Below are 24329 nucleotides of genomic sequence, written 5' to 3'. Positions count from 1 at the left end.
AGCATACTGAATATAATCCAAAACAAGCAAGACAGAGAAGACTAGAATACATAACCAATCCATCAATGCAAAGGCACAAACACACATCCACAAGAAACAGCAGCAAACAGGGAATCATGACCTCCCCAAATGAACAAAGCAAGGAACCAGTGACTGACCCTAATGTGATGGTGATATGTGAGCTTTTAAAGTTGCAAAAGAGCAATTTTAAGCAAACTCAGTAATCTCTAAGATAACACAAAAATGCAACTGAAAATTTATCAATAAATTTAACGAAAATATTGAAATGATTTAAAAAATCAAAGAGAAATCCTGAAACAGAGAAATACATTTATATTTGCTGAACTGAAAAATTCACCACAGGCTTTCAACAGTGGAAATCAAGAGAAGAAAAGAATCAGTGGGCTCAAAGACAGATGATTTGAAATTATGCAGTCAGAGGAGAAAAAAAACAACAACAACACAGAATACAAATACAAAGGAATGAAAATTGCCTACAAGATAAAATTACCTCAAAAGACCAAATCTGAGAAATATTGCTGCCCAAGAAAGAGTGAAAGAAGAGTAAGGTGTAGAAAGGCTTAATCAAAGAAATAACAAAAAATTTACCAAACTTGAGAAAGATCTGAGTATTCAGGTACAGAAAAGTGAGAGAACACCAAACAGATTTGACCCAAACAAGACAACCCCAAGACACACAATAATTAAACTCTCAAAAGTCAAGGATGAAAGAGGATGTTAAAAGCAGCAAGAGAAAAGAAGCAAATAACATAGAAAAGAGCTCCAATTTATCAGGCAACAGAGTGACAATGGAATCCATACAGTCCAGGAGGGAGTGAGAAGACATTTGCGAAGTGCTGAAAGAAAAAAACAACTGAGCTTGAGAACGAGATGACTAATAGCAATGACTGGGAAAAAGTAAGACATTCAACAGTCAAATTACAAAAAATCTCTTTTCCAATATGAAAGAGAAAAATATCCCTGAAGAGAGAAATATCAGGGTGTAGCATGCTGAATATCAGTTGCGAGCCCCAGTGATGATGGATATTCCAACTACCTTGATTATATTTTAGGAATGTATCAAATCATCACAAAATGAGATAGTTTGAATATTTGTTCACTCCAAATCTCTTTTTGATACACGATCTGAAATGTTGTAGGTGTGGCCAAGTGGGAGGTGTTTGGGTCATGGGGGTGGATCCCTCATGAATGGCTTGGTGCCCTCCCCAAGGTAATGAGCGAGGGCTTGCTCTATTAGTTCACAGGAAAACTGATGGCTTAAAATGGCTGGTATTTCCTCCCATCTCTCTTGCTTGCTGTCTCACCATGTGACCTGCCTGCTCCCCCTTCACTTTCTGCCATGTGTAAGAGCTTCTGGAGTCCCTCACCAGAAGCAAACGCTGGTGCCATGCTTCTTGTAAAATCTGCACAACCTCAAGTCAAATAAACTTCTTTTATTTATAAATGACCACACCTCAGGTATTGTTTTATAGCAACACAAAACAGACTAATACACATGTACACAATATGTGCATTTATTATTAATAATAAAAAAGTAATACAGCATGGAAGAAATGGGAAGATAGAAGATCATGTGGGAAGATAGAATATCACGTGGGAAGATTTTCCTGAACACAGATGCATGGGATTAGGAAAATGAAAGCTCAAATGGGATGAGCTGGGATCTTGGAATGTCCTCATTCAGTGAGCACAGTGAAGGAGGAGCAGATGACCTTCTCAGCAGATGACCTGTGAGCCAATATTATGAAGAATGAGCAGATGGAGTCCTGGGTCCTGCATCATTGTGCCTGGGGCTTGCCCTGGACTCCAGGACAGCCACTGTCTAAGCATCTGTCATGACTCCTGGGAGCCCCACTCACTGTTTCTCATCAAAACCAGCTGAATTTTTCAAGGTACCTGAAGCATCACTGTTTTCACAAGTCATTGAGCTCTTCTCCAAGAGGGAAGTGATGTCTTCTCCAAATATGCTGAGGCAGTTTTCAAAGAGAAATTGTACAATAGAAACCTGTAACACAAAAGGGAAAAATAAGGTGCTGTTTTATTTGGCATAGTTATAAATCATATTTCAACTATGAATCTTGGAGTGGGAAAAAACATGAAATTCAGAATTTTAAGAAAAAAATCAGAGTAGATGTAGGAAGATATGAACCAGTTTTCTCTAATAAACAACTATAATCTTTTCAACAGCATTTAGGGCACGTATCTTAAAATACTTGTAATCAGTGGGCTAAAGTTATAATTTATAGCTTAGCTTAATAGCTAACATTTTATATCAATTGTCACATCCCTAAAAATAGGATAATTTTCAAGCAACTCATATATGATGTTTGGGGTAATGATATACATTCTCTAATTAAAGGTATAAAGCACCCAATGGATAAAAACTTGTGAAATTCACTTGTTAAGTATCTTAAACTTGGAAAGCAGATATTCTCTGAGGGTCTTTCGTGAAGGAAGGAGGCAGCTGGAGAGAAAATGTCTGCTCATCTAACTGCAGTCCCTCTCCATGGGTTGCCTGGTCTCAGGATTGCTCTCTGGGTGATCTTGGCAGAGAGCTGGGGTCTTATTATTAGGTATATTGTAGCTCCATCAGGATATTCTAGAATGTTTTACTAGTTTCCTCATTCCAGCAGCAGAGACAAAATAGTAGCCAAGTAGTTCCCTGAATGCCAACTGTGAGCCCCGATTGACAGAAAGGCAATATGTGTGGAGAAATGAGTGTTGATATTATTCAAACCACCAATAAGGTGTCAGTAATGACCAGAGGAACTGGGCGTTATCACCACTGCCATTGTTGAAATGAGGAAACTGTGGCTTGGAATCTTTGCCCCAGGTTACACATCCCTCAGTGATGAGACTGCGAGTTGAATTTTGGCTTGTCGAACTCCAAGGAACAGATTTTTTTTTTCTATCATGTCACACCACTTTCTTATCTCTCTGTGGTATAGTCAATCTACTGTTTTATCTCCTAGATGGGAAAGGGGAAGTGACTTGCTGCTCTCAATTTCCCATTTAACAACCTACCTTCTCATATACCTTCTACCTTCTACCATCCCTAGAATAGTATTAAGGAAACTGCCACTTCAGAGGTGTAATTAAAGTGTGCATCTTAAAAAAAGTGGTTCCTCAGAGTTAATATCCTAAATTTCAGGTTCAAAGTGGGAACTCTGCTCCCCAGGGAATAACAATGAAAGACCTCATTACCTTTGTGGTGAACTCATTTACCACTTCTGAGCTGCAGGGAGTTGGCAAGCAAAGAATGCTTGGGGCTATACATAAGGATAAATTATAAGCTGTCATCTGATTGGCTGAGGAATGCTGCTCAATGTTATGTAACACTCCCAAAAGGTATCACAAGAGAACAACATTGACTTTTGGCAGCTGGTCTAAAAGCCTAAACACAAAAATACACACTCTTAAAGCCAGGAATTTTACTCAGGAAGTTGTAAATACAGAGAAATAAAACAAGTACTTTTTTTCATAGAGCATTTACACGACTCAGTGAAAATACAAAAGAATAGAGAAATATGTTCAAATATGTCTTCATACTAAAATGTGTCTTAGGAAATATATCAGAAAATATTTCCCTGTAACCACTACAGTGTGTTTTAACTTGGGAAAACATTACTAAAATCCAATAGCATATTTAAAACCCCTGTAACATTTCATAGTATGTTCAACAAAAACTTACTGATAATGTGAAACAACAATTCATTTTCAAGGGCTCCCTTCACTTCTAAAGTAGCAATACAGGAATGCTGTCTCCTGCCCAAAAACACGATAAGTACCCAAAGCTTATCTGTTATCTAAGACTCATTCCATGCAGGAATGCATACAAAAATATTTTATTGAATTCAGTTCCTGAAGCAGATATTGATTTCTCTGGTTATTTGACTATTTGACAAAGTTAAGATTATACCACTGGTAGATTGGTCCTCTGTTACTTTTCTTGGGCCAAAGAATGTCATCTCCTATCAATGTTATGTATTCAGAATATGCAATGGTCAAACATTCTATATTAATAATATTAGGAGAAAAACAAGAATTCAATGACAGTACTAAGGTATTCATTTATTTTTAAACTGGACTCTATGTGTATGACCCCATAAACCACTTTGGCACTGGTCATTTTTTTAGTGCATAAAACTGAAAAATACAATAAACCAATATTTTTTAAAAGAATATGTTAGCTGGTTTTTTGAAATGTGCCTAGAATACAGTAATTATTGCTTCCTTACCTCTAGATGGCAGTTATTATCTCTTCCTTGTTCTCCTGATCAATAACACCATGTCACTTATCAAAGAGTTGGGATGAAAATATACTTTCTTGGATGTTTCGAAGAAAATCCTTACATAGATTAGAGAATTATTTTTTATGGTAAATGTATGTCAGAGAAATTACAAAGAAAACATTTCATTGAAAAATTCAGCTTAGTCCTCACTTCCTTCCTAGCTACCCAACTTCATAGCTCTGACTCTCCACTGACTTGCACACCCCAGAAGCAAGTGCTTGGATTTTCTCCAGCGAAAACCAGCAGCATACAAACAAGCAGAGTGTGGGCAGCGGTGGGAAAGAAGATAAAAGTCTTCTCCTATGGTCTGAAACTTCTTTATGTATATTTTAGCAAACTTGTACAAACTGACAGGATCTGGTGATAAAGCACCCTAAATCCTATCATTTTCTTAAAAAGAAATCAACATTAAAATGTTGTTTATTTAGACACAGTATTTTTAATTTCTAGCAAGAAAATTTCAGAACCAAATGAACTAAAGTCACACACCCATGTGCTCATGCACACATGCTGAGGACTGGACCTTCTGATTTGGGCTATCTGTGTTCCTGGGGAGAAAGCTCTCTCAATAGCTTCATTCTCTCTTTAACTGTATAATACGTCACTTCTTTACTTATAAGTAGAAAGTTGCTGGATATATACAGAAATCTCCCATGAGTAACCACATGTTACTCCTTAAACCTCTGGGCTGGAACAGAAACACCCTCCACAGAGAGACTTAATCAAAATTTAGATATATCTTAACTTCAGTCCTCTGAGTATTAGTGCTAGAGGCATGCCAATGTAAGCTTCCTAAGTGGTGCATGAAAATTTCTCACATTATTGGACTGATGAACAAGTCTTAATACTATACAATTGAGCCAATTAAAATTTGTGAAGTTTTCATTCATGTGCGCGTGTGTGTGTGTGTGTGTGTGCGTGCGTGTGTGTAAAACAATGAGGGAAAGGGGAAGTTATCTTACTACTTTGCTAGCTTCAAAGGCACACCCTGTTTCCACTGGTTTCACTAAACAGCCCAATACTCCTCTTAATAGTGACTAGTTCAGGAAATACCTTTAGGCAGCTATCATGATTAAAATCCAGTAATTGTTCCTTCAGTCTAACATTTATTGAACTGTGGTTTGTGCTAGGCATGCTTTGGAGGACTGAGGACAGAAGAGTGAAAAATGTGAAGTCTCAGTCCTCCTACACCATCACTATGTACTGTGATTATGTTTTACACCCATATCTGGTAGTTATGGGACCCATGGAAGGGTCCCAATATGTTAGGAGGAAGGAAACACCCCAGCTCTGGCTGACTCTAGGAGGCTGAGTTCAGGAACAACTTTTTCTGATGTGTACTACACTTACATGCATTCAGAGCATGTGTCTCTTCTCTGGATTCCTGGACTCTGCGCTGCAGAGTCCATTGATTGAGATGAGTGGTGAAGCTAGAACAGGAGCCAAGCAGACTATGCCAAGGGTGTTTGCTGTTTGACCTCTGTCTATAGACAGCACAGTGGCAGGCCCAATGTAGTCCAAATCATGTAATCATTTCTGGTTTAAACCAACTCTCCAGCTATTTGACATAGTATCAAGACTAAGATTGCAAAATCTGCAGATAATAACTCTAAGTCTTTGTGAAATATTAAATCAATTTCATGTGTGTACCTCAGGGAGGACAGCACCCAACTAGTGATTTGCATACTAGTGTATATCACTATGGTCCTAGCATAGTAGCAGTCCACTATACATCATTACAGAAATGTTGCTATTTATCACACGGCTGAACATAAATGGGGATAAGAAATGACCAAAAGTAACTGAGATTCTAAGACAATTTAAAAAACCTGTTTACTCATTACCACATCATCATAATTTTTTTCAGAGCAGTTAACACGTACTGAAATGGACTGATTAAATTCCTTATTATTTTCCCTTGTAGAAATGTACCTAGACACTTGTGATTTTGCTGTATCGATTCAAAACTTATCTATTTTTGTAGAAATTGAATTTTCTGAATTCCAAACTAATTCTGGCTGCTGCACCCACATTAAAAGTCAGATTTACAAGAGGCTCATGGTGAGAGCTACTGATTGCGTAACTATAACTGTGGGTGGTAGGTAATGCATAACAAATATTCCCAAAGTGAGCTATGGGTGGTAAAGGTGAAAGAAGGCACCATAGTAGAGGCATTGCTATACCACTTTCAACGTCAAGGTCAAAGCATGCTGTGGAGATGTCTTAGGCAGTGGGAAGTCATCAAATGCAGGATGCTTAATTTTATAAACATTCTCTATATATAATTGTGTATTTTAACATTTATTGTATTAGGGTTACTAATCATTGTTATTATTTGGCATGGAGTGATCACGAGTGAAGATGGAAAGGTTGGTGTGTGATGAGAAAGGACAGCATATCTATCATATAAAGTTTTGAAAAACAGAGGAAATCAATTTTCTTAAATTTTGACATTGTCAAATGTTTTTCAGTTTTTCAGATTCTTAAAAGACTATGCCTATTATTGTTCTTAGGCAATCATGATGAGAGAAACCAATCATAAAACTTCAGAGATATCTTGTGCATAAATAATGCAAAAACTTTACCTACCTTAAAGACAGGCCACCACGCCAACAGACTCGCTGTCCAAGTTGACTTTATCTCCTGAATTGAGTTTCTCCTTCAGGACTCTACATGAGTTTATGTTACCCAATTTTCTCTGTGCATGGCCCTTTTTGATTGGTAAACAGACACTTGAAAACAAAACAGTCATGCAAACCTGGAGGCCATGGATTTGTGGGCACTTGTGCACACACCACTCTTCCTTTATAAATTCAGGAGAAGCATCAGATATCGAATTCTCAGGATCAGAATCCAGGGGATGTGGTTTCTAACCAGGTGTTCTTTGTGCCAAACTTCCAACAAAATACATCCTTTAGTACTCATCATGGTGAGATTGAGCCCTTGGATGATAATCAGAGTGAGTAATAAGTGTGAGAGGAGAGGAACCAGGAAAGAAGATATGGAAAGAACAGTGCAGTCGAGGAGTTTGGAACTTTTTATCAAGAATTTTACAAAATTTTGTTGTATATGTGTACCCATCATAAGACAGCTGATTATTATAGATATCAAAGTCGTATTTTGTACTCCCACCCTTAGGAATTGAAGACAACAAAGGTATAATATAATATTAGTTTATATATGAGTACACGTCTTGTATTTCCATTTTAAATTTGGTGCGAACTCAAAGTGCTAGCATAATTATATTAGTCCTCTAAAATTGTAGATATATATATCAAATTTCAATATATACTTCATTATATATTTAAATATACATCAAATTTCAATATATATTTATATATTGAAATCAGGCTACAATCTTAGAGCACTAACATATATGTATAAATATATATGTTATTGGTGTTCTAAGATTGTAGCCTGATTTCATTATGTTTTCCCTTTCAGTTCACGCCAAATTTAAAATATATTATAACTTTGTTGCCTTCCATTCCTAAATGTGGGAGTATAAAATATGACTTTGATGTCTATAATAATCAGCTGTCTTATGATGGGAGGTTCATTATACAAACACACATGTGTGTATGTGTGGTCATATACATATAGACATATATAGTTGAATATATATAAATTCAAAAATCAAAGTTGGTTTTTAACAAAAATAACATAGATAACCTACAGTTATTGCTAGCTTTAGTAGTGACATATTGATTATGTCATTTGTTGTGTCTGAATTTGTTATTGTTATGGTTATAGACTGTAAAAAAGAAATGAGAAAAATTACTATAAATTTGGAATTTTAATGCATAAGATTAAATAATTATTGTCAAATTATTACCTGTATTTCAAAGACAAAGCTTGTTTCCAGGTAATGACAAAGTTAAGCACATGTAGAGCGTGAATCCTTAATTATAATTTATTTTCATTCCTTTATATAACATGAAGCCAGTAGAAAGAATTTCAGTAAAACATATATATCTCTCTTAAAATAAAGGACTTGTGGCACTTGTGATATAACAGCACAGGCAAGAAAGAGAAAGACTGAGAATTCACATAGGGCACAGGGGCTGCCCCTCAGCCTCGGGAGGCCACTTCGGCAATGGAGAGAACAGTTTTAAAAGGAGGAGCTGGGCCCTTTCTCTCTTCCCGGGTTGTGTTTTTATCATATGGCTTATATCTTTGCACATCACAAATGCAGTTCTAGTAAAATCAGAATAAGAACTAGCTATAAAAGACATTTTTAAAACACCTGTGTGGCAAGCATTTTCTCTGTGCGGGATATCATGGTTACTAAGAACTTCATTGTTGAAATCTATTGAGGCAATTAAATAAAATTTTAGAAATTTAAGTTCCATTCCCAACTCTGTCAACGAATAGGGTATCTATAATAGCTCTCTACTGCACTTCACATTGAGAAACTGCTCCATAAAAACAGGAAGACAATTTGCAGAAAATAACCCAAAAGGATTAATAGGATTCCAAGATGACAACTACTGCACTCTGAATTTCAAAAGACATTATTTTAAAATAAGGCAATATGTAACTAAGAACATTTACTATGCATATGCGTCCATAATGAGGGCTCCTTTCTCTGATAAAACAGTGCTTAAAGAAGACAAAAAAACATAAGTGGACTCCCATGTGCCGTAAAGATGATGTTAAAAACGAAATTAGAGGAAACCCTTTTATAATTCACTGCTATTGTTTTCATTGTATTTTTCTTCCTGATAGCCTAACTGCTTGACATGACAAATGGTCCTGAAAGCTGTTAATTGGATTTTTATGAACAAAGTCATCTTATATTCATCAATTTCAAATTGTGCTGCTTGTAGATCTAAGGATTGTGAAAAAATGTCTCAGAATCCAACGGCAGGGCTCAGAGAACCCAAACTCAGGTATATCAGGGGCTGCTTATGCTAAAGTATCTAGGAGGGTGCAAGCTCTGGGTTCTAGGATGGGACTTAATTAGAAGGAAAGGTTCTGCTATTTTTAAAAAATGTCTGAACGTCCTTTCATATAATTTTAAAATTCTACCATGAAATCTTTGGTAAAGTAAAAATCTCTTTTGAAATGATAATATGCATCTCTTACTTTATGTGGTGTGTAGGATAATGGGTTTTCATGGCATAAGGAACATATTAAGTCCAAAATAATAATTACAAAGATATGTGTATTTCTTCCTAATGCTGTTCTCCTTGTAGACAAAATAAATTCCAGTAGGTAGTGCTGTTTATAAACAAGTATTTTTTTAAAAATAAACTATTAAATAATTTCCTAAAAAATTGAAATGTGGCTATTTTCTTCATATGAGCTGAAGTGTTTCTTAATATATGAAAATCTAGGAAAATGTGGCCAATTCCAACTGAGGCCAACTTTAAGATGATCTAGATGTTCAAATTATGAAACAAAAAGCAGTTGTTATAATTATGCTCAATTATGTAAAGAAAAATAATTTCACAAATAATAAAATATGGACAATCTCATCATAGACATAGTATATATTTCAAAACAGACATTTTAAATCTGAAAAATACATGAAATAACAAATCAAAGAATCAGTGAAATTGAAAATAAATCCATAGAAAGTGTCCAATCTGAAGAAGGATTAAAAAAAGGATTAAAAATAAATGAACAGAGCCTAAGGGACCTGTGGACAATATCAACAGTTTCAATAAATGCATTTTGTCACTCATATGTGAAAGCTAAAAAAAACCTTGATCTTAGGAAATTAAAAAGGAGAATAGAGGCTACTAGATGCTGGGAAGGGCACAGGAAATGGAAAGATAAGGAGAGATTTGTTGAAGGATACAAAATTACAGCTAGATAGGAAGGATAACTTCTAGGGTTTTACCACACTGTAGGATGATTATAGTTAACAATAATATACATTTTCAAATATCTAGAAGAGAGAAAATTGAATGCTCACAACACAAAAAAAGGTAAATATTTGAGATGATGAATATGCTAATTACCTTGATCTGACCATTATACATGGTATGTATTGAAACATCATCATTTACCCCATAAATGTGTATAATTGTGTGTCTAAAAATAAAAATGAAATTTTAAAAAGTTTTACATGGGACAGGTGCAGTAGCTCACACCTGTAATCCTAGAACTTTGGGAGGCTGAGGAGGGCAGATCACTTGAGGTCAAGAGTTCGAGACCAGCCTGGCCAACATGGTGAAACTCTGTTTCTACTAAAAATACAAAAATTGCTTGACATGGTGGTGAGTGCCTGTAATCACAGCTACTTGGGAGGCTGAGGCAGGAGAATTGCTTGAACTCAGGTGGCAGAGGTTGCAGTGAGCCGAGATCATGCCACTGCACTCCAGCCTGGGTGACAGAGCGAGACCCTGTCTCAAGAGAAAAAAAAAAAAAAAGTTTTACATGTAACTGGAATCCCAGAATGACAGAAGAAAGAAAATGGGACAGAAAAAAAAATGCTCAAAGTAATAATGGCTAAAATTTTCCCAAATTTGGCAAAACATAAAAAATAACAAAATCAATAACTTCAGAAAATGCCAACTAGACTAAATTCGAAGAAAACTGGGCTTTGACACATCATAGTCAAACTACTCAAGGCCAAAAAAACAAAACAGAAAATCTTGAAAGCAGTAAAAATAAGATGAAAAATCAAAGACAGAGGATCGATGTTTACTGATGCTAGACTGCTCATCAGAAAGCAAAGAGACCAAAAAACAGTGAAGTAGATTTAAAGTGTTGAAATAAAAATATTGGCAAGGAAAATTCTATGTCTAATGAGAATATCTTTCCAGAGTGAAGATGAGATAAAGACATTTTTAAAATTAAAAATAAACTAAGAAAATTTGTTGGCACCAGACCTACACTATAAGAAATGTTAAGAAAAATTTCTATAAAATGAAATGAAGCAGTATTAAAGGGAAACTTGGAGCTTCAGAAATGAATCATAAGCATTAGAAATGTTTCTTTCATGTAAATTATAACTAAATAAAGTTTAGTTTTTTAAATTTCAGGGCAATTCTCCATGAAAAATGCTGAATGTTACCATTTGCCACAATGAAATCAAAGCAGGCAGACAAGAGTGTCCTTCCCCACAGGAGGCCTCTCTAGTCTCAGCTCCCTCAAGCAATGCATCTGGTATTTGGAAATAGGTCAGAACATTCACATGACTTTTGCTATTGGCCAGGAAATAGCGTTTTTGAAATATCATTTTTCCTCCTACAAATACTATGTTGTATGATCAGAGCTGCTGTAAGAGTAAGGTGCCATCAAAATATATGAAGAGTATCTTGTCATCTTTATGAACAACCTGACTACTGCACTACAACTTCAGATATAAAAACTTACACAATATTTGAAGGTAAAAGTTTGATTTTTTTAAACCAACAGCATAAAAAAAAGAGGTAGACACATGCCGATCACTTGAAAGTGATGTCCCTCTCAGCTCAGTTCAATCCTGACATTCTTCAGAATAAAAGACTCAAAACTCCGTATATTTGACATAGCAATTAACTGCATTACCTGTGCTAGAAAGGGAACATTATTTGGGTCAACTGACAAAATTGGAACGTGAATGGGAGATTAAAATATGCGACCAATGTTAAATTTACTAAAGTTGACAGCTGAATGATGGTTATGAAGAGAATAACCTTATTCTTGGAAAATGCATAGGTATTTAAGAATCAAGGGCCATGGTGTATATAACTGTCCTTCGAAAACAGGTGTACACATACACATAAATGGAGAAAAAAGAGAGAGAGACAGAGATAGACAAAGAATGCAAATAAATGGAAAATCAATGTGGTAAACTGCTACGACATAGGTGAATCTGAGTAAATAGCATACGGGTGTTCTTTGCATTATTTTGTATTTTTCTGTATGTTTACAACTATTTCTAAGTGAATAATTTTTAAAAATAAAATAAACATTTTTTAAAACATGGAAACAACCAAAACTACTCTGTAAGTAGTGACAATTGGAAAAAAGAAGTTTAATTCCAACAAGAAATTCCTGCTTGCGAAAATCACTTTACTACAACAAACCACTAAAGTTTACAGACATTTAATATGCAATATTCCTTTCCAGCTTAAGCACTGCAGTCAACATGGATTCCTCTTGCTTCATATTGCCTAGCACTTTCTTTTTATACATACAAAAGCATTCATGAATATATAAAAATACAGTTTTCCATATGGTACTTTTAAAATACTCTTTCTCTCCTCCATTTATCACTCCTTCGTTTCCTCCCCATTCTGGCTCTATCAACTCTGTCTATATCTCCCTTTCATTCTGCCTAAGTCAGGAATTTTGAATTTAATGTTTGGTCTTAAAACCACTTACAGAGGCACATTTCTTGATGTCCTCTGTGAAGATCTGAAGGGCAATGTTCTTTGGGTAGTCCTTTTCTTTGGCTAGATTTATGTACCTAATGTAATTTATTATTAGATTTAATAATAGCGCCAAACAGAGTGGCATAAATTAGCTAAGAGCTTATGATCGAATGAATCTTCATTGCTAATATTTTTAGTACAATTTATGTTGTTTTATTAAATGTATGACTAGACTAAGCAAGATCAAATTGTGGGTTGGGAAAATACACAGAATATTTCAGGAAAACAAGACATGTTCCAGAAAATAACAGGTTGCTCTGTAATAAAATATTTGGGCTGCAGAACCAATCTCATTCTCATTCACTCCTGCCTGGATTGGAAGGCCTACCATCTTTCTGGGTTCAAGAGTAGAAAGTAGCAGCTGCTTTGAGAATCACTCAGTAGAGTAACCTACATTTATGAAAATTTGTTTCTTCCATTATTTTTTAATTTTTATTTTAATGTAGAGATGGGGGTCTCACTATTGGCCAGGCTGGTCTTGAACTGCTGGTCTAAAGCATTCATCCTGCCTCAGCCTCTGGAGTAGCTGGGATTACAGGCACAAACCACCATTCCTGGCTTGGAAATTTAATATATGTCTTAAGAATAGGCTGGGCATGGTGGCTCACACCTGTAATCCCAGCACTTTGGGAGGCCGAGGCGGGTGGGTTGCTTGAGCCCAGGAGTTTGACACCAACTTTGGCAAGATGGTGTAACTCTTCCTCTACAAAAAGATACAAAAAACTAGCTAGGCATAATGTTGTACACCTGTAATCTGGAGGCTGACATGAGAGGATCACCTGAGCCCAGGGAGGTTGAGGCTGCAGCAAGCCACGGTTGTGCCATTGCCCTCCAGTTTGGGCAACAGAGTGAGACCCTGTCTCAAAAATAAATAAAAGAATAATGTTATCTCCCATCTATAGTGGGGAGAGAAGGGAAAGATGAGAGTGGTAATCAGTACTTCCTCAAAAATAAAAATTAAAAAAAATATGCAGGTAAATGAGAGAACATTATTTACAAGGCAGCCAGGATAAATTGTTTGAGGATAGTCTAAAAATTTATTTTAAAAAAAGGGGACTGTGAATAGAGATTTGCATTTTAATCACAAGTTAAATATTTAAAATACATGTACTGACAAAATAAAATGCCTTTCTAGGAAAGAGCACCAGCATTCCTTTAGTTCAGAAGAACTACAATTTTTAAAAATGGGAGAAAAAGTTAAACTACATAAAATATTTATAACAACATATTAAGACCGTCGTTCTAGATAAAAATGTCAGCAGCTGGTTGTCACTGATGTGGGTACATGTATAAATTGTACCATCCTCATAACTGGGCCTTGATGGGCCCTGCTCTTTCACAGGCAGTATTACAGTGATGGGAAGTAGATCTCAGAGTGGAAGACAGGTTGGTTTGGAAGTTAAACACTTAATTGTAACTATGTGATGCAAGCTATGTCCTCACAGGCAAGTCACTGAACTACTCTGAGCTCCAGTTTCCACAACTGAAAAGTGGGTTAATTAAACCTCCAAGTGTTCTTATAGCTTGAAGTGTTATTCAAATATAAAGAATATTATTTTTCAGGTTAAATCAGACTTAAGAAATGTGGCATTTAGAAGGAACACTCTTGGCCAAGAAACAACACATTTTTTAGAGAAAAAAAACCCCACCATATTTTATTTCTTTACAAGACACATAAATTGCACTAGGTTAATTGGTTCCTAGAAAACTTACTCTTCATTGCTACGATTCTCTGATTGAGATCAATTCACCTGTTGCTTACTAATGATTAATATTTTCTCCACTATTTCACTGCAGTGTTCAATATCCAAATTGAGAATAATTTAAGGGTCATTCATGTAAGGACTTATAAACCTCTAGCTTTTTAAAAAAATAGCAAATTTCATATAGCATACAATTTCCCATGAGTGACATTTAGTACATTCATAATATTTTGAAACCAGCTACACATTCTAGTTTCAGAACAATTTCATTACCACTAAAGCACACCCTATGCCTGTTAAGCAGTCACTCACCCCTCATTCCCCACTGCCCTCGGCACCTGTACCACATTTTGTTTATCTGTTCATCAGTTGATGAACATTTGTTTGTGTCCACTTCTTAGCAATTATATGTTAATACAATACTGCTATAAACATTTGTGCCAAAGTTTTGTGTAGATGTATGTTTTTTTAAAAATTTTTCTTAGATCTATACTAAGGAATAAATTGCCAAGTCAAATGGGAATTCTGTGTTTAACTTTTTATGGAACCATAAACTTTTCCGCAGGGTCTGCCACATTTTATATATCCACTAGCAACAGCTCTCCCACTCCCAATTGCCACTGCCTGCTGCCCCCAATCTGTATACCTACATGGATACAGTGTCTTATTACTCAGGCCGAATTGCAGAAGAGTAATAACAGCAAATAGCAAAAGAACTAGTTGCCAGGCAATGTTGTAATTGCCTTTTACATATCCACATGGCTTTATAGCCAATATGACACTTGTAAACCTGGTTTCCACATTTCTCCATCATTAAAAAAACTTTCTTGGAAACCTTCTAATCAAAGGCTTCTCTTTGATTAAAAGGTATTTAAACTGCTTGCTTTTACCTGCAACACGAAGGCATTAAGCTATAGAAACTGATCACCTTTACGGAAATCTGTCATGGAAAACAAGATATGCAGGGAATGATACAAACATGTATTTGTTTCCAGTAAGCTTTGGAAATGTTTTCCTTAAGTAAATAGGTGAATTATAGAATTTAGTAAATTAAGAACTTGGAAATATTTTAGTTGTTTCAACTTTATGATGATGCATGAGATTTTGGTGGAGTGGAGTGAGGAGGAACGAAGAGTGTTAAGTGCATACGTTGAACCCTTGCCATGTAAAACAAGTATGACGTGTGGCTGCTCAGAGCAGGAGATACATGTTGCATGATCCCTGTGAACCCGATATCAACGAAAGGATATCCAGGGTAGGAAGCCACATTACTCATCCTCATACCAGACTAAGAATGTATATTGGAAAACCAGCCTACGCTCCATTAATCCAACTATTCTTTTAGATTGTTACCTCTCTATGGATACCAAATATGATAATCTGCTACATAACAATTCAGGCAACCCGGTATTTGGTGATATCATTAATTTTATTTGTATGTATATACATTTTTTTTTTTTTAAAGATGAGGTCTTGCTATATGGCCCAGACTGGTCTCAAACTCCTCACTTCAAGTGATCTTCCCACCTCACCTCCCAAAATGCTAGGATTATAGGCATAAGACACTGCACCAGGTCTATTTGTATCCTTAAATACTATTTATTTGGGAAATAAATTTAGGAGTATAAAAGCATTTTTTCAAACTTAAATGGACTATTGAATAATACTTGGTGAAGAATGGTCTATTCTAGAAGTTTAAAACCACAGATAAGACTGGGCATAATGGAAGGAGGATGTTGGAGAAGGAGGCCTAGAGTTTTGTTCCCTCCACTCTCCACAGCCCCTGAACACCCACTCCCCAAGTACTCAAAGAGCACTGTCGAAAAACGGCTGATCAAAGTCGAAGAAAATTGTTCCAATAGTTCTCACAATTTAACGTCCATTTACATATATTGGCACATAAAAACCTCTTTGGGGAAAGTACAAAGCATATAAGTGTCATGGAGAAGGTCAAAAGTGAGTTACTGGCTTAATAGACATCATATTATAATGTTTTGCATTTCAAGAAAGTTCAGGGAAAATTTTAATTACATTTTTCTACCTGTCCTAGACACTATGAAGTTGACTGTGTTCTTTCATAGCTAACTCCTTTAACACAGGTCCAAGTTGGGGTCTTACCAGTAGCTGCGGTCTTACTGGAAGGTGGCCATGAAATTCACTATGGGCCAGCCCAAGAAAAGGCACCTCTTGGCACGGGTGTGGCCTTTCCTGACTTTGTCCACACAGTCAGCTGTCCACAGTTTGTTCAGAGGTATTTTATTTTTTATCAGAAAAAATTCTATACCTAGAAAGACAATCAAGCAAAAAATTCTATACCTAGAAAGACAATCTCTGTTTGTTTCTTAAATGTTGTAGGAGCAGCTCTGCTCATGGGAAGACACCAGTTCTCCCTGCTCCAGGGCAAAGCATGCCTCATTCATCTCTATTACTGGACACATAACATGGAATAGCCAGATGGGCATTTACAAAGTGTGTCCTGAGAGAAGCCTGGCCACATACTTTATGGAAGGTAGAAAACAGCTATGGACCATACTTCATCTTATAAAGATACTGTTTATTTACAGAGCCACTAATTCATTTATTATCTATGTCTTGCTTACTTCAAAAAATTTAGGGTCTGAACAAAAATTTAAAAGTGCATGATTTTTAAAAATATTTATAAAAGTTGTACTTAAAGAGAGAGACTAAAAAATATAATCTTGGATTAGAGGGACGTAAAACACATTTTAACTCTGATATTCATAATACTTTCTAGCCTTTAAAGCATAGGTTATTTTAAATTTCCTTTCTTAAGATTTTTTTCATGCTGCTTTTTTAATAGATTCTGGTTAAAACTGAAACACTATGGCCTACAGACTGAATCTAACTTAGAAAACAAAACCAAACCAACCCCGACCAGGGGCCAGCGGGTCTTCTATGTAAGTGATGGACACACTTCTCATTTATCTATAGAGAGTAAGAAGGTGATCGACTTTGTCAGCAGTGAAATTACTTTTTGACCATTTCTGCCTAATCCACTTTTGACCTCTAACAGAGAAACCACCATATCTCCTGGGTTAATTTACAAATTTTAAAGAGTTATTGCATTTTAAATAGCTATAAGCCTGATGAAGGATTCCCAGGCACCGTGAGCACAGTACTCGGGGACTTCCCACTGGTCAGAAGTACTTATGGAAACAGTAAAGCTACAACAAGATCAAAGACATCTCATGTGGAAATCTCCCTGTGACTTCATTCATTCATGGGGCACTTAATGTTAAAACTCTTCAATGGAATTTACGAAATGGAAATAACTTTGCTGGAAGCATACATGAAGAATAATCTAGATGCAAAGCTTAGGGCACATTGATTATAAGAATATAGGATAGAAAAGTGCCTTGTGATAAAAGGTGGCATCTTTCTATATTTTTCAACATTTTTTACCCTATGTTTGTGTATCTGAAGATTTTTATGAAACACAAAAATTATCATATAAAATTATTTTTCTCGGTAGCAGCTCTAAAGGTATTAATCAACTAAAAATATATGTTCTGTTCAGAATACAGACACACACCTGCTTGTTTTTACAGATTTTTAAATTTTCTAATGTAGGTATCTATCTGTACAAATACCTAAGATTCTGTATGGAAACTTCCATATATATTGACCTGAATAACTTATTTGAGTACTTTTCCCTTTAGTTCAATAAAGTGCTAAGATTACCCACTTCCTTGAAACCAAACCAAAGAGTTATTAAATTCCAGAACATAGTTTCCATTCCACTACAATATTTATTAAGCATCTACCATGTGCTAATAGGTCTTCTAAATATTTTATGCACATTATTTTATTTTATTTACTCCTCAAATAGTTATATCAAATAGTAGCCATTTGCCCCATTTTAAAGATGAAGAAACTCATGGAGAGTTTAAACAAATTGCCCGCATTATAACACAGATGACCTAACTTGCAAGCCTATCCTCAAAATTACTTAGCATCTGTAGGTGTTGACCCACCTCCTAAAGCTCTTGCATGGAAGAACAGTCCTTTATCATTCTTAACCTCACCCTTCTTTTCCCCAGAGTCATCAGGTTTCCTGATGGAATTTCTCTTTGAGAATGAGGGGATAAATCTCATGGCATTATAACAACAAAGCTAGCTACCCAATGTTTAAAATGTATTACAACATAGCTTTGTGTTCAAATGGATTATCATAGGGTCCCTCTGTGTTTCTTCAATCACTGACACTGTTAATGCTATTTCAGTAGAAATGAGAAAGTATGAATCTAACATAAACTGGCTCATAGGAGGAGGAGGAAGATGAGGAAGAGTAGGGGTAGCAGCAGAAGAAGGGAAAGAGGAAGAAGAAGGAAGAGAAGAGGGAGAAAACGGAGGAGGAAGAAGAGAAGGAGAAGTAGGATGAAAGAGGAGAAAGAAGAAAAAGGAGAAGGAGGAGGATGAGGAGGAGATCTACCTGTCTTTATACTGGAGTGGAAACCCTAGTGAACCATGAAAATTTACAGGATTCTAAGGATATTTCCACAGTTCTAAGATAGAGATGTTCCCTTAGAACCTTCTGAGTACGGGTCGTGGCATATTCCCTAAGTATCTGTTAGTAATTCCATTGATAATAAGTCAATAGTCATCTTCATTTTTGACCTAAACAAAATTAATTTTTTATTCTCTATTTTCTTAAAAGCTAAATAAGATGGCAATGGTGGCTAAAGAGGGTGTGAGCTAAGTACAGCCTCTTTCTTTTTGTAAATTCTTCATGGACTTCCACTAGTATTAATACTTTAATATTTATAAAGCAAATTCTGTCTTAAAAATAAAAGTCATAATTTTATTGGAAAAACAACTTTCTATTTGTCATTCTAATGAATATAAAGAGTAATCATAAAGGCCTCATCTGACTTTAATATTTGAGAGCAGAATTTTCTAATGTAGTATAAAATAAATGACAATCTCAAAACAATTTTTTTCTATTAACATCGAGCCCAACTAAAACCCATTGTGAAGAAACAAACATTTAAATCCTCTTTATTATTACACACAAACTAAAATTCACTTATTTTGACAAAATACTAATGTGGCAATTGATTAACTGTTTTTTCCACTTGAGTTGATTACTGTAGCATCAACATAAAAAGTGAGAGAGCTTCCAACCAGAGCCCGGAGGTGAGCTGAGGCCCAGTGAAACCTACATGATTCCACTCCCTTTTTATGGATAAGTGGAAAAACTAGGCACCAAATTCAGATTATTAATTTTAACAGATTAATTGATTCAAGGCATAACATAACCTCCATCTAAGAATGAGATGTGAAAGGGAAGAAGTAAGTTTGTTACTGCAAGCGGCTATTTCTTTTTAGCAGTTTTTCTTTCTCAAAAAAATTTGTAATATTAATCACAATCATGAATGTACCCAAATGTTTGCTATAGAAACACTTGTAGCTAATTTCCTAAATACTATGGTAAAAACTTGTACAAGGTGGTAGCATTCAGTGCTGATAGCCACTTTCTCAAAAAATCTGTTTTCTCTATCTCAAAGACCTTGGACTTACAAACCAAATTCAGATGTTTTAAATGACTTACACTTTCTAATAATCCCAATGAATGTAGAATGTATATAAAAATGATCTTTCAGGAACAGCCTATCTTAAACAAGGATATTACTAAATAACCTTATATATATTTCATCACATCATGAAAACATTTGCATGGATACAAAGAACGGTCTCAAGGCAGTATTCAAAAAATGAAAAATGTTGCGCGTGTGTGTAATAATGAGCCAAGCAAAATAAAAATTCAGCTCTTAAATATATGAAATTTTCTAGCAGAGAGGGAACATTGTCTTTATAGGAAATGTCTTTAGCAGAACACTACAGGTTCTATAAAACCCATTAAGGGGTTATCAGTGTCTAGGACATAAATGGCTTCTGGTAAGAAAATTAAGTTCTACTCTCCCTAAATACTATCATAATTACAAAAGTTAAGAAAAAAGAAGTAAAGTAAAACATGTGTCCCTTAAAAATCAAACATGAGTGGTTGCCAAGGTCTTAAGAAGCAGAGAATGAGAACTCCGGTTGCTTGTTTATCTCTCAGGCTGAGCACGGTTGATTACAATAAGGGGTAGCAGGAAGAGCACAGCCTTGGACTCCAGTCCAAGGAACTCCAGTCTCTCCTGCAATTTCCCAGTGTATGATCTTGGGCCACTTACTGTTCTTTTCTCAGCCTCCATTTTCATATCTAAAACCTGGAGATGATAATACTTGTCTTGGAAGGTACTTTGGAAAACTAGATGAGCCCTCAGAGATATTCCTAGTATGGTCCTGTGAGTCTCTCCAGTAAATTTTAGTTTCCTATATTTACTTACCTGGGTTAAATACAGAGAATGGTAACTAATCTAAAAATATATCTCAATAGTAACTTATTCTCTATCAGTGGCTCTTTCAGGGCACTTCACTTGGACCTCACGCCCAGACCTAGACAATCTTCTGTTCTCTTTATGACCTCACTGTTCTCTTTATGACCTCACCAGCTTGACAGCTACATATTTAGGCAATGCGCTTATCCAAAATATATTTTATTGTCTTCATTTTTGTCTCTGACTTATTTTCATAGCTGGACTTCTCATTCATTTTTCCACTCACTGTGCAATCTGCTCCATTTTTTACTAGATACCAAGCAGATGCGAGTTGGTCTTTTTCTCACTGCAAGGGAAAGGTCGATTTTGCTGGTAAGAGAAAAACCAAATAGTTGTGGAATCTTCTATAAAATCCAAAAAAAAAAAAAAAAGAAATGAAGAATAGAGGCAGGAGCACTACATGTTGGGTAAAAGCCTATGCTTTGAAATAAACAGATCGAATTTCAAATGTGAACTCCACTAACTAATAACATGGTGACATGAGGGAAGCCATTAGACCTCTGAGCCTCAAGTCCCTCTGTAAAATATGGAAAATAGCCCCATCTCAATCTTACAAGAGCAGCTGTAAGGATTAGACAAGATTGGACACATAAAGTCCTTAGCATAAAACCTGACACATAATCTGCCCCTGATAAATCATACCTATCATGACTGCCACCCCGGTTAAATATGGCATTTAAAAAATTATCACTTGATCACTTGATGTCTTATCTATGACACAGATTAATTGGAAACCAGGATGAGGGCAGCAGAGAAAAGGTGTTTGTTTGTTTTTTTTCTTTCTTTCTTTTTTTCTTTTTTTTTTTTTCTGCCCTGGTGATTACAAAACTTTGTGATGTGATTTTACGTGTTGAAATATTCTTTGTTTTTCATGATATTTTATAAATATTGAAAACAGAAACGTAGCAGGTAAACAGATGGCCATCCATTCAGTTCTTTCCATCTCCCTGATGTCAGATATTTGTTAAGAAATCATCATTTTTCTAGTATTGCATTTGTGTTGCATGTGGAGAGGAAAGTACATGCAGTTGGTTCTGCCTCCAACATAGATTCTAAATCTGCCTTCTGCACCATTTGTTTCTATTGTTGCTTCCAATATAGAGCCATTGTCATCATTTTTCAGAACTATTGCCTCCCTAACTAGTCTCCCTGCTTCCACTTTTCCTTGCCCTCCAATCCATTATCTACCAACAGCCAGAACAATATACTAAAAATATTTACCAGATTTGGTCATTCCCCTACTGACCCTTCAGAATAATATTCCAACCCCTTACTATGCCCTATGAAGACCTGTGTGACAACTCTGGTATCTGATATCATGTCTCCAGGCATTTGTATACAGTCACGTCAGCCTTCTCTGAGCCCCTCCCTCCAAAGGACCAAGCTGCACCCACCATAAGCCTGTTGTCCTCTCAGCCTAGAAGGTTCAGTCACCTGGTCGAGGAATGCTGGTGCTTCTCATCGCAGAGCTCAAGTTTAAATGTCATCACCTCACAGAGGCCCTTTTGGATGATACCTCTCTAACCCTGTGACACCTTCTCCACATGGTACCCTATCTGTCTCCTTCTTAGAATCACTATTCACAATGTGTAATTTCCACTCTCTTAGTTTTATCATCCGTCATTAAGCCCCAGGCAAGAGGGACCCTGCCTGGCACATTCTTGATTATATTCTCTACAGGGATGCTGCACACAACAGGGCCTCCAAGAATACCTGTTGAGTAAATGAAGGATCAAGTCATTTGCAAAAGCAGAAGAAAAAATTATATTTTCATATAGTAAGGATTAGTGAAAATGCAATTTGTTAGTAAAAATGCATTTTACGATAATCGGGAGAGCATGTCAGGTACATGTACTTGCTACTAGACACAAGCAACAAATTGCTAAACAGAAAGAGGTGCCTCCTCCAGCCTCTTTCCAGTTCTACAGAGCCATGGATTAGCAGGGTACAATTGGCACCCTTCTCACTGTGGGTGTCCATCTCAGAAAAAGAGCTTTTCCTGCAAGACATTGAACACAACAAAACAAAGAGTCAGTAGTCAAACATATGATAGAGTTTTATGCCAAATTTCAAGGGTGATACAATGCTAAAAATTATGGTCGATCTATCACTGCTGGTAGGAGCCACATGGAAAGCATGAGAAGAAATACTGCTAGGCTCTAGCAACAAACCCCAGCCTTGGGTGACAGCTCGCAAGGAAAGGGGACTTCAATACACAACCTCAAGTAACTGAATTTACCCCAAAATTTGAAAGAGCTCATCAGAAACAATTTCTTCTGGAGAGCCTCCAGTAAGAAATGCAGCCTTGACAACACCTTGATCAATCTTATCCCCAATCAGAGGACCCAGTCAAGAATACATTATCTTCTGATGTATGCAACTGCAGCATAATACATTCTTATTGCTTCAAGCCACTAAATGTATGGTAATTGGTTATAATGGCTAAAAAACAAATGCAGATTGTGATACTTGAAAGTGAAGTGCTACTGTAATAAACACTTAAAATGCAGAAGCAACATTGGAATCAGCAGTAAGTTGATGTTGGAAGAATTTTGAGGAGCATAATGGAAAAAACTATCTAGATTGTCTTGAACAGACTGCTAGCAAAAAATATGGACATTAAAGACTCTACTAGTGAGGGTTCAGAAGATACTGAGGAGTATTATAGGGAAAAATCTAACTTGCCTTAGAGAATACTTACCTCACCCCAAACAAACAACTGTTGGTGGAAATATGGATTTTAAAGGCACTGTTGCTGAGGGCTCAGAAGAAATACGCTATTGAAAAGTGGAGAGGGGAGATCCTTGTTATAAGCAGGCAAAAAACTTAGTAAAATAGTGCCCTCTAGTTATGTGGAAAATGGACTTTTTAAATGATGAACTTGGATCTTTAGGTGAAGAGATTTTCAAGCAGATAGTTGAAGAAAGTGGCTTTTTGTTTTTTCTTGCTACTTATAGTAATACGTGAGAAGAGAAAGATAAGTTGAAAGAGAAATTGTTCAACAAAAGATAACCCAAACTTGTTCAATGAAAGAGAACCCACACTTGAGGAGTTGGGAGATTCTCACCCTATCCAGATGCCAAAGATGGCAAAATTAAGACGATGCTTCAGAAAATGTGGCATAGAAAAATACAGAGTGTGATTGTATAATCTGTTACTAAACCTTCATAAAGATCAAATGATGACAGTACTCAGGCACAGAAAAGGCTCTTTGAAGAGATTAAAGATGTGGGTCATAGATCCCTTCAATATGACCAGAAGGACTCAAAAAGCTTAGGGGCATTGTCTTGCAACCATCTAGGCAGCAGAGAAAAACACAAAGGGATTATGTCCGAAAACTTGGTAGACCTAACTTCTAGCTAATGAGGCAATAAGTAGGAATGCTAACTATGGAGACCCATAAAGTTCTTGAGAATTTTATATTAGCAGAAACACCATCAAGTTGGCTCGAAAAGGACAGAAAGAGTGCAGAATAACAGAAGGCTGTCAGACCCACCAATCCTTTTGGCAGAAAATAGACAAGATAAAACTACTCTG

At 36.1% G+C, this 24329-nt stretch overlaps 1 long non-coding RNA gene across 5 annotated transcripts in view; it reads right to left on the bottom strand.

The window, feature by feature from the left end:
- Positions 1 to 1525: 1525 nt before the first annotated feature.
- LOC105486169 (uncharacterized) overlaps positions 1526 to 24329 on the bottom strand; it is a 28399-nt gene continuing 5595 nt past the window's right edge. For 2 of the 5 annotated variants that reach the window (XR_011621040.1, XR_011621037.1), the window contains exons 2-4: positions 4260 to 7255; positions 3226 to 3415; positions 1526 to 2026 (exon numbers count right to left, since the gene is read on the bottom strand). This is a non-coding gene — a long non-coding RNA (uncharacterized lncRNA). Of the gene's footprint in view, positions 2027 to 3225; positions 3416 to 4259; positions 7256 to 16506; positions 16673 to 20741; positions 20947 to 24329 lie in introns of those variants that run through there. The other 3 variants (XR_011621038.1, XR_011621039.1, XR_011621041.1) reach the window with 3 other exon arrangements.

This window comes from Macaca nemestrina, chromosome 3 (genome assembly GCF_043159975.1).
Source record: "Macaca nemestrina isolate mMacNem1 chromosome 3, mMacNem.hap1, whole genome shotgun sequence".
Lineage (NCBI taxonomy): Eukaryota > Metazoa > Chordata > Mammalia > Primates > Cercopithecidae > Macaca > Macaca nemestrina.
The sequence above is the reverse complement of the archived record's forward strand: the minus strand, read 5'-3'. Positions and strand labels throughout refer to the sequence as shown.